Genomic DNA, 11,966 nt, shown 5'->3' with positions numbered 1-11,966 from the left:
ATTGGTCACCTAATGTTCCTATATTCTTTTCGAAAAGCATGTGCACCACCCACCGGTCCAGCTAGTTCCACTATCCTGATTTTACTCTTGATGCTTATGGTTTTCCCCTTTCATCTACTATACTATGATCTGCGTAGGTGCTTTTTGTTGTACTAGCATTACTCCACCCTTCAAGCTAAACAACACAACACTTAAAATTCCAAAGCTTAGTTGTTCAAATATGATTGTGATATGATACTAATATTAGTTAATAGACACCTTTAATTGGTTAGTTAAAGGTCCCACTTGAGTTTCCAAACACATGTCGTGACATATAGAGAGACATCAGAATTGCATTTCTTTGTCACTTGTTGACTGTAGTTTCTTCTCCATACAAAATCTTAGTTGTTACTTCAAAGCAAACATCGGTTGCTAACTACCTTCTGCGTAGTTTGCAGCTTCAGATCTGCCATCCCACTGCCACAGTCAACACTATACTCATCATGCTTACGGTTTCCCCATTTTATGATGACCATGATCAGCCTACGTGGTTCATGTCGTAACAGCACTTCTCCACCCATCGAGCTAAACACGCTTAGTTGTACAAATTCAAATATGATATTATGCTGATATTAGTAAAACTGAGAGATGTTTAATTGGTCAGTTAAATGTTGCTACTTTAGTTTCGAAATGCATGCGAGCCTCATATGGAGAGACCGGAAGGAATAGTATTTATCTGTGCGCTCTGGTTCAGCATGGGTGGGCAACCGACATTGTACAGAAAGACTTGTAATATCTTCAATCTCCTTGCTCTTCTTCTCTTCTTTAAGATGATCCTCTTCTCTTCTTTAATAAGTATGTTCCTTGTTGGGAAGAGTAGCAGAGACATTTGCGGTCGACTGGTCAGGTCGAGTTGTTCTCCCTTAGTATATTTTGAATCTGTCAGGTCAGGTTGACTTGTTCTTCTTTACTATATGTTGAAGCTATCATCTGTGAAGTATCATCACTTATGGAGCTCTCATATTTTGAGTAGTAGGCCACATTATATTAATGCACACACCAAATTACAGCATGCATGGCATCTCTCAGAAGAATCGCAGAGATAGCACAAAGGGGTTTACAAGGAGGCAGTATTGGATTAGAATCACTTCTGCATTACAGAGATAATCTCACTTGTTTTTATGCTTTCATGCATGTCAGGTATTGAACATTATAAAAATTAATATGAGAATGGTCACACGAGAGGAATATTGTGGAACAATCCACTGGCTAACAAACTTGGCATGGTGGAGGATGGCCTATCTTATTCACCCATCAAGGTGCTTGCTCTAACTAGGCAATGTTGTATTGGTCGCACATATTTTGCATCTGACCTCTTGCATTTCTTCTACTTTGTTACACCATCTGCTTAGTTTAAGCATCATATATGAGTATATGCCATACCTATCCATTTTCTGTACCTATTCCATGTGTCGTGATACTATGTTTTTCCCGTCAAATGTTGTTCTTTCGTAATAGATGTCCAAAAGGAAGAGGGTGAGTGTAGATCCTCAAGGAGTACAAACTAGGTATTTGGAAAAGGTAATGATACCTGATAAATCGGATAGATCAGCACTGAAAGAAAACACAGGCCCAACTGTTCCACACTTTACCCCTACTCCACTGGCCAAACCCCTATTAGAACTGCTGAGAGCCCAGTGTCAGGTACTGTCTATGATATCAATTCAAAATTTGAACTCCTAAATTTCTGCATGTGCCTTACCTTCTCTCTTGTATGAAAACTAAGTTCAGATGAATCTCCTTGCTCAAAGGAACTCACAACAATACTGGGCTCTGCATTGCTCTTGTCAGTACCTGTTGCCCTTTGTCAGCATACTTACACTCATCGATGTTTGATTATGTAGCATCACTATAAATCATCATCGAACGTTAAGCATGTGGACCCTATAGGTTCGAGAACTATGTAGACAAAACCGGGACACCTCTCCGGTCAATAAGCAATAGCGGAACCTAGATGCCCATATTGGCTCCTACATATTCTACGAAGATCTTTATCGGTCGAACCGTTATGACAACATACTTAATTCCCTTTGCCCATCGGTATGTTACTTGCCCAAGACTCGATCGTCGGTATCTTCGTACCTAGTTCAATCTTGTTACCAGCAAGTCTCTTTACTCATTTCGTAATACATCACCTTGTGACTAACTCCTTAATCATTTGCTTGCAAGCTTATGATGTGCATTACCGAGAGGGCCTAGAGATACCTCTTTGATACTCAGAGTGACAAATCCTAATATCGATCTATTTCAACTCAACAAACACCATCGGAGATACCTGTAGAGCATCTTTATGATCACCCAACTACATTGTGGCGTTTGATAGCACACAAGGTATATATTCCTCCAGTATCCGGGAGTTGCATAATCTCATAGTCGTAGGAATATGTATTTGACATGAAGAAAGCAATAGCAATCAAACTGAATGATCATTATGCTAAGCTAACGGATGGGTCTTGTCCATCACATCATTCTCCTAATGATGTGATCCTGTTATCCAATGACAATACATGTCTATGGTTAGGAAACCTTAACCATCTTTGATCAACGACCTAGTCAAGTAGAGGCTTACTAGGGACACGGTATTTGTTTATGTATTCACACATGTACTTAAGTTTCCGATCAATACAATTCTAGTATGAATAATAAACCATTATCATGAATAAGGAAATATAAAATAACAACTTTATTATTGCCTCTAGGGCATATTTCCTTCAATTTGGTCATCGAAAAAGTTTCAGAAGTACCGGGTATTTTATCGGGGTGCTGGAAGGGGTTCCGGGAGGCTGTCGGTGTCAAAACCGGTGGATCTCGGGTAGGGGGTCCCGAACTGTGCGTCTAAGGTTGGTGGTAACAGGAGGCGGGGGACACAATGTTTACCCAAGTTCGGGCCCTCTCGATGGAGATAATACCCTACTTCCTGCTTCATTGATCTTGATGATATGAGTATTACAAGAGTTGATCTACCACGAGATCGTAGAGGCTAAACCCTAGAAGCTAGCCTATGATTCTGATTGTTGTTTTCCTACGGGCTAAACCCTCTGGTTTATATAGAGACCGGAGGGGTCTAGGGTTACACAGAGTCGGTTCCAAGGGAGGAGATCTACATATCCGAATTGCCAAGCTTGCCTTCCACGCAAAGGAGAGTCCCACCCGGACATGGGACGAAGTCTTCAATCTTGTATCTTCATAGTCCAACAGTTCGGCCAATGTATATAGTCCGGCTGTCCGAGGACCCCCTAATCCATGACTCCCTTAGTAGCCCCTAAACCAGGCTTCAATGACGATGAGTCCGGCGCGCAAATTGTCTTTGGCATTGCAAGGCAGGTTCCTTCTCCGAATACTCCATAGAAAATTTTAAAAACAAGGATCGTGTCCGGCTCTGCAAAACAAATTCCACATACCACCATAGAGAGTATATTATTCCACAAATCTAATCTGCTGACAACCTTTCATAACGTGACGTCCTGCCATGGCCCAGTCATTACGAACCGTTTTTCCCTACCTGCCACTTCACGTCTTGTCGAAGCAGAGATCGTGTTCCCCTTATCACGGGATTCTCATCAATACGGGCGTAGGTAACCCAATCGTGCTTGGTATTCACCCTTTTTATAAAGGGGCCAAGGCCTGTCCTTTTCTTCTCACGCTCGATCCTTCCCTTCCCACACCTTGAGTTCAAACACCCAAGGCTCAGGCTAAGCGCTTTGGACCTTCAACCATGTCTGGATCCAACCTTCAAGGTCGGTGGATGGCCTCTTCTGTCACAGAGGAGGACATCAAGAAGCTAAGGGAAGCCAGGTATCTGACCGCCGAAATCTCGCACAGGCTGCCTGCTCAAGGGCAGGTCATCCCCACTCCAGAACCCAACGAGAGTGTCGTATTTGTTTCCCACTTCCTCCGAGGACTAGGCTTTAGTCTTGATCCCTTTGTAAGAGGGCTTATGTTCTATTACGGGCTCGATTTCCATGAACTAGCTCCAGATTCCATCCTTCACATCTCGTCATTTATCATTGTGTGTGAGGCCTTCCTCCGCATCACCCCACACTTTGGCTTATGGCTCAAGACCTTCAATGTGAAGCCGAAGACGATCGATGGGCGACACGTAGAATGCGGAGGTTCCATAATAGGCAAAGGCGATGATGCTCTATGGCCAAAGGGTTCCTTCCCGGAGGTGTCCAACTTATGGCAGCAGGAGTGGTTTTACATCACAGCTCCCTGAAGTATGAAGTGGGTAGCTGCCCCCGCCTTCCGCTCGGGCCCCCACCGCAACTGGCGTCATGGGTCAACAAGGGGCTGGACTGGGGGCCAGTTAATGACGTGCTGACATTGCAAAGTCGCATCCGAGATCTCCTCAAGAGGGACGTCAGTCTTGTCAAGGTAATGCAAGTTCGTCGGGTCCTGCCATGCCAACATCGATCTCTCCGTATGTGGGAGTTCAACCCGGAAGGACCGCGAACTATTAAACAATTCTTCGGCATGATGCTCGAAGAGATGTATGGATTTTTCTTCAGATCACGAATGAAGTGTCCGGACACCACCGAGGATGCGGGTCTCAACTACAACCGTCTAGATACCCACGTAAGTAATTCTGCGGCCGAGCATGCTGTCTTTTTATTTGTCACAACATCATTCTGAAAAAATCGCTCTCGGCCAGGACTGGATAAGAAAGGCGGAGATGATCAGGTGTTCGGCCCCCCTTCCCGAAGGCTCACCGGATCCTGTACTAGCCAGCAAGCTTGAGCACGCACCTTATCAAGTGCCGTCAGGGGAAGATAAAGGGAGGAATAAAGAAGCCGAAAGCGGGCTTCACGCGTTACTCATCCAAACCAGGGGAATTAGTGTCTCCGCGAAGGAGGATAATCGGGGAGAAGAATCTAGAATTCCCTCTCCCCAAGGAAGGAAAAGGACCGCCTCTGAAGACTTGGAAACGAAGGTTTCCAAACAAGGGAAGAAACCTTCGCCAGGGGGCCCTGCCCCGGAGGGCGTCCTTACCGCACAGTGCCCGCAAGGGGGTGAGCCCTCCACCGCGAGCTGTAAGTGAACAAGAGTACTTTTGGTAAATATATCCTGCTTTATCTCTGAGGACAATAACCGGGACATATATCTTGCAGTCCGGCTTGTAGCCCTTCTAGACAGAGTACGTCTTCGGGGGATCTTCTTCCGGAGATGATGGAGAGTGAAACGCCTCCTCCTGTCTCCCGCCTCTTGGGGCGGACGACCCTGAGGTGTCATCACGGAGGATTTCTCCTGATCCACCAAGGCCAGAAGGTAACCCTTCGGCTACCCAAAGTCCGGAGTATTCGGCTCCTAAGGAGGGCAACAGAAAGAGTCTGGGATTGTCCGATGCACAACCGAACACACTGATGGGTCTTTTGGAGCAAGCGGCTATCTCATAGGCGCATCGTACTTTAATGGGTACGGTGGTTGAGAGGATTTCATCCGCCAAAAGTGGGTTGCATGAGACTTTTACGAGCCTGCTAAGATGTTTTGAGGTACGCAAAGTAATATATATAAAAAATTGACGGTACCGCACACGCTATGTGTGCTCTATACAGATAGTAGCCCCTGAGACTCTGGTTGCTGTCCAGGGGAGGCAAACAGAGGATCATAGTCCTAGGTAATGATCGCGCTGCTTTCATGTGCAGGCGGCTGAGGGTCCGGTGGCTTGCCGGACTGAGGCGGCAACTTGACGCGGCAGATGCCGACATTGCGCTTGTGAACAAGTGGCTTGACGAGGCACAGGGTATGTATTTTTGGGTGGTCAACAAATATTGAGAGGAGCATGATGCTAGTATCTATAATATCCTATGACTGCAGATGGAGCTGCCACCATGGAGACCCTTCGGGTGGAACTTACCCGAGCCAAGGAACAAGCCAGCAGAAGTGATGCGGCTGCCCTAAAGGCGGTCGAAGACTTAAGAGCCGAACAGGCTGCTCATCGCCAAAGCAAAGATAAGATAGCCAAGATGGCTGTTGAGCTGAAAGATGCCGCTGGCCGATAGGAGATTCTTGAAAAGGAAAGCCAAGCGAAAGCGGTTAACCTGAAGAAAGCCATGGAAACAGCCAAGGAAACCCGCTCTGAAATCAGAGCGGCAAAGGAGGAGCTCCGTCAGGCCGGAGATATCATGGCCAGGAAGCCCTTTTTGTTGCGAAAGAAGTTCGAAGATCCGAAGTATGCCCCTCTGGATCAATTATGGAGTGCTGCAGACGTGTATTCAGACTTGGCAATGAGTGCTGCTGATGCGACTGAGTTTTTCAAAGATCAAAAAGATCATGAAGTGGAAAGATTATTCTGGTCGCAGTTCAGTGCTCCAACGCGTCCGCTGCTGTTAAATGAACAAATGGCCGAGTGGGCCGAGCTCCATAGGTTGTCCGAACTTTCCATGAGGTCTGTCGTGGATCATCTTTGGCCGAAGGGACCAAGGCCGAATAGTTTTTTTTGGTTTAGTGCAACGATTCCTTGGTGTTGTGCCGCATATCGTTGCTGTAAAGAGGTCGGCGTGCATAGAGGGTGCGTGGATGGCTCTTGCCCGTGTTAATACATACTGGGCAGAGATGGAGGCCACCGCCATTGCAACCCGGGATCCGGCCGTAGGCCAGGTCCCGGCTGAGCACTATTTTGAAGAAGTCCTAGAAGGCGCTCGTTTAATAGAGGCTCAGTGCTCGAAGAGTATCATGTTCGAGTGACATGTATCCCAATTGTAAAAACAATGCTATTTGGATTATAAAGGTTGTGTTTATACTTTTGCCTGAAAGTATTATGATGCCTCTTGTGCAGCCGTTTATGTATGTATATAATCTGAAAGTTTGCAGTCATCGGCTTCAGCCCCCACGCACATAATACGGGGGTGTTCAGAAAAGCACGTATTCACACTTGACCCAATGTCTTGGTCCATTAAGGAGGTGATAGCGCGGCGAACAAGGCAATCGGACTATATAGCTTTAACACATTCACTTATCCATAGGAGTTTGACAGTGGGGCTACTATATAGCCCCTGGTACTTCCGCGCTCATCCGAATACGGTGCGCGTACATACATGACCGGGAAACCGGTCCTTCGTTAATGCGGAGGAATCACCAAGATTCCATTGAGTCATCAAGTAGTTGAACAGTCTCGCGCTTTATCATGACAGTCAGTTTTCGGCTTTCTCTACTGAGGTGCTCATCCAGATGAACCAGGGCACAATCGCAGTAGTTCTCCCGGTGCCACCTTAGCCGATAGAGCGGAACGTAAGGTAGCAAAACACGGGAGCCGGGCAAACCCAACTATTGACCAAAGACATGATTAGGAGCTGATGCATATAAGGCCAAACTCGCGATGCCGAACACTCCCTAAGGTATTCGGACTTTACAACATATACTGGGCTGAGTAATGCCCTCGATTATGAGCCCTGAATTTCCACGTACTTGCATTAGTCTGACGTGACGAAATGTCAATAATGCTAGCATCCCTTTCGGTTGTGTTGAGTATCCGGAGGGAGTGAAGCAACAAGAGAGAGTAAAAAAGGTTTACACAGGGTCTTAATCTAAAAAGAAGCCTTTGAGCGGGGCCCTACTGCACGTCTGCGCCTGTGTCTCCGTTGTGCCGTATTCTGGAAGGGTGTAGCACGATGATCATCTGTAAAAGAGAAAAACGCAAGTGAAAGTCTTCGTGCGAAAAATTGGTTATTCTTAATGAACCATTAAAATGCAATCTAAATAGGGTCAAGCCGAACTGTAGCTCTTTTTACATGCGGGAAGCCCCTAGCACCACCTATGGGGATATATCCATCGACCCAATCTCAGGTTTATCTGAGCTGTTACAGCTAGTGGTGCACCGGACTCGTCTAACCGTGTCCACGGTCTTGACGACCGATCATTTCTTCTGGTTGGAGAGGCCGTTCAGTGATTGGCTGCTAGAGCTGCCACATATTCCTCCGTACGTGAGGAATGCTCTGTGTTTCCGCTAACTATGATGATGCCACGTGGACCGGGCATCTGAAGCTTAAGATAAGCGTAATGCGGTACTGCATTAAAACGAGCGAAGGCCGTTCTTCCGAGTAGTGCGTGATGGCCACTTCGGAATGGAGCGATGTTGAAGGTTAATTCTTCGCTTCGGAAGTTGTCGGGAGAACCGAATACAACCTCTAGTACTAGAGAGCCCGTGCAGCGGGCCTCTGGGCCTGGTATTATTCCTTTAAAGGTAGTATTGCTTTGGCTGATTCTTGTCGGGTCTATCCCCATTTTGCGGACGGCGTCCTGATATATCAGATTAAGACTACTGCCACTGTCCATAAGGACTCGGGTGAGATGGTATCCGTTAATTATTGGGTCTAGCACCAAGGCAACCGATCCTCCGTGCTGGATACTAGTCGGGTGATCCCTGCGATCAAAAGTGATCGAGCAGGCCGACCAAGGGTTGAACTTGGGGATGACGGGCTCCACGGCGTATACGTCTCGAGGTGCACACTGGCGCCTCCTCTTCGGTATGTGAGTTGCGTAAATCATGTTCACTGTTTTGACCTCTGGTGGGAATTTTTTCTGTCCCTGGTGTTCAGCTGGCGAGGCTCATCTTCGTCTTCGCTTGGTGTCTCCCTCCCATTGTGTTTGGCGTTTAGCTTGCCGGCCTACTTGAAGACCCAGCATTCTCTGTTGGTGTGATTTTCAGGATTGTCGGAGGTGCCATGAATCTGACATAGTCTGTCTAGAATCTAGTTTAGGCTGGACGGTCCATCTCTGCTGCCTTTAAATGGATTTTTCCGTTGACCAGGTCGAGAGCCCCGGAATCCGGCATTTACCGCCGTGTTGTCTGGGCTGTCTTCATTGTTTCGATGCTTACTTTTATTGTGTCACAGTTTCCCGTTTCCATCCCTGACTTCGGATGTGCCTGGGTTGCTGGTGCCGCTACAGGCCAGCCAACTGTCTTCGCCCGCGCAAAAGCGGGTTATAAGGCTTGTTAGGGTTGTCATTGTCCTCGGTTTTTCCTGGCCGAGGTGTCTGGTGAGCCATTCGTCCCGGATACTATGTTTGAAAGCCACTAAGGCTTCGGCATCTAGGTAGTCGACGATTTGATTCTTCTTCGCGAGAAATCTGTTCCAAAGCTTTCGGGCTGACTCTCCAGGCTGTTGAATTATGTGACTTAAATCGTCTGCGTCCGGAGGTCGGACATAGGTCCCTTGGAAATTGGCCCTAAAAGCATCCTCAAACTCTTCCCAGCTTCCAATTGAGTTTTCGGGGGGGGCTTTTCAGCCAGTGTCGAGCTGGTCCTTTCAATTTGAGGGGCAGGTATTTGATGGTGTGGAGATCATCTCCGCGAGCCATGTGGATGTGAAGGATAAAGTCCTCAATCCAGACCTCAGGGTCTGTCATTCCGTCGTATGCCTCTATGTTCATGGGTTTGAATCCCTCTGGAAATTCATGGTCCAGCACCTCATCTGTGAAGCATAGGGGGTGCGCGGCACCCCTGTATTTGGATGTGTCATGGCATTCTTCGGACGGTTGTAGCGTTTGGTTTTGATTTCGAGCTGTTATTCGGTCAGTATAGTTGTTTGGGCGGCTACGATTCTATGTCGGAGCGCGCTTCCTAGATCCGTAGATGGATCTAGCCATGCCGGCTTTTTGTGCAGGTCTTCACGTAAATCGTGTGCTGACTTGTGTGAGACTTCGTTAGCCGCCCCGTCGCGGCCACAGAATGGTCGATCCGACTGATCGGCCGTTTTATTTTTCGGCTGAGTGGGCTCTAAAGCCTCGTCATCGAATTCAGGAAGCAGCTTGCGCTTTGGGTAGCTCTTTGTGTGGCGACTGCCGCCGTGCTTTTCTTCAGTGTCAAGCACTTTGTTCCATCTGTTGTTGAGCGTATTCTGCGCGGCCTTAAGACTTTGCTTATGCTTCTTCAGACTCCTCACGGTGGCGATAAGCCTTCTATGGAGGTTCTCTTGTTCCAAGTGCCTTTTCGAGATGATGTGTGCATCATCGTCCGGACTGTTCTCCTCTCCGGAGACAGGTTGATGAGCTTTACCCTCGGCGTCACCGTGATCGGACAACGACTCTATACTATGTTCGCCGTCCGCTGGCTCATCCTGCTCCATCGCTGGGTCCATGTGGCCGTCGTTTCCTTTGGAGTCGACTGGGTATTATTCTTTCTTGCGCTGTTATCATTGTTTTTGCTGAGGGGGGATTTGGAGCGGCGCCTATGTCATCGCTTTGGTTGCTTCTCGAGGGGACTATCCTTCGCTGCATCCTCCTGTTCCTCGTCGTTGTTTTCTTTGGGTGTATTCACCATGTATATATCGTGTGATGAAGTGGCTGTCCAGCGCCCTGTGGGCGGTGGTTCCTGTTTCTCTCCTACATCGTCGTCCATACCGTCGATTTCTTCGGAGTCAAAATCAACCATGTCGGTTAAGTCGTCGACGGTGGCTATTAAGTGGGTAGTGGGTGGGGAACAAATTCCTTCGTCGTCCGCTTCCCACTCGAGCCGGACATAGTTCGGCCGAGGGTCTCCTGACAAGGAGAGAGACCTCAATGAATCTAACACATCGCCCAAGGGTGAGTGCTGAAAAATATCCGTGGAGGTAAACTCCATGATCGGTGCCCAATCAGATTGGATAGGCATGGATGCAGGCAGTTCGGAGCCTGTGGCCGGGGACGAATCCAAGAGTCCAGTAACACAGGTCTCATAAGAGGTGAAGTCGGTATTCGGCTCTATCGTCGTTGAGTGTGCGGCCTCCGTGGCGGGGTCCATCCACCCGTCCTCGGATGGCACGATCTGCTCCAGATTGAGGGCCGGAGTAACCGCAGGTGCGATCTCCCAAAAACCGTCCGATGGTAGAGCTAAGTCATGCTCGTCGTGACTATGCGGCACGCCTGACATGAGCTCGAATCCATCGAAGATCAAGTATCCGCGGATATCAGCAGTGTAGTTCAAGCTTCCAAATCTGACCTGATGGCCAGGGGCGTAGCTATCGATCTGCTCTAGATGGCCAATCGAGTTGGCCCGCAGTACGAAGCTGCTGAATACGAAGATCTGTCCAGGGAGAAAGACCTCACCCTGGATCGCATCATTGCCGATGGGCGAAGGAGCCATCCAGCCTTTATCGTGATGGCACAGTGGAACTCCCAATGAAAGCACCAATGTCGGTGTCAAAATCGGCGGATCTTGGGTAGGGGGTCCCGAACTGTGGTTCTAAGGTTGGTGGTAACAGGAGGCAGGGGACACAATGTTTACCCAGGTTCGGGCCCTCTCGATGGAGGTAATACCCTACTTTCGGCTTGATTGATCTTGATGATATGAGTATTACAAGAGTTGATCTACCACGAGATCGTAGAGGCTAAACCCTAGCACCTAGCCTATGATTCTGATTGTTCTTGTCCTAAGGGCTAAACCCTCCGGTTTATATAGACACCGGAGGGGTCTAGGGTTACACAGAGTCGGTTACAAGGGAGGAGATCTACATATCCGAATTGCCAAGCTTGCCTTCAACGCAAAGAAGAGTCCCACCCGGACACATGACGGAGTCTTCAATCTTGTATCTTCATAGTCCAACAGTCCGGCCAAAGTATATAGTCCGGCTGTTTGAGGACCCCCTAATCCAGGACACCCTCAGAGGCCACCGGCAAGCGGTGGGCCTTATGGGCCAAAGGGGGGAAGCACACCAGCCCACAAGGTGGCTGGTGCGCCCATCCACCCCTTGACCACGCACCAAAGAGGGAAGGAAGGAAGGGGGAGGCGCCCCAAAGGCAGGAAGCCCCCCTTTCCTCCCCCCATGCACAAATATGGGAAGTGGGATTCGGCCAGGGCAGGCGCCCTAGGGTAGCCGCCAGCCACTTGGGGAGCCCTAGGGGCTGCCTCCCCTCCCCTCCACCTATATATATGAGAGGAGGGAGAGGGGCTACACACACCATGATTCCCTAGCCGTGAGCGACACCCCTCTCCCTCTAGTTCATCCTTAGTC

The sequence above is a fragment of the Triticum urartu genome, chromosome 5 (assembly GCF_003073215.2).
Source record: "Triticum urartu cultivar G1812 chromosome 5, Tu2.1, whole genome shotgun sequence".
In the NCBI taxonomy this organism is placed as follows: Eukaryota; Viridiplantae; Streptophyta; class Magnoliopsida; order Poales; family Poaceae; genus Triticum; species Triticum urartu.
Note: the sequence above shows the minus strand (reverse complement) of the source record.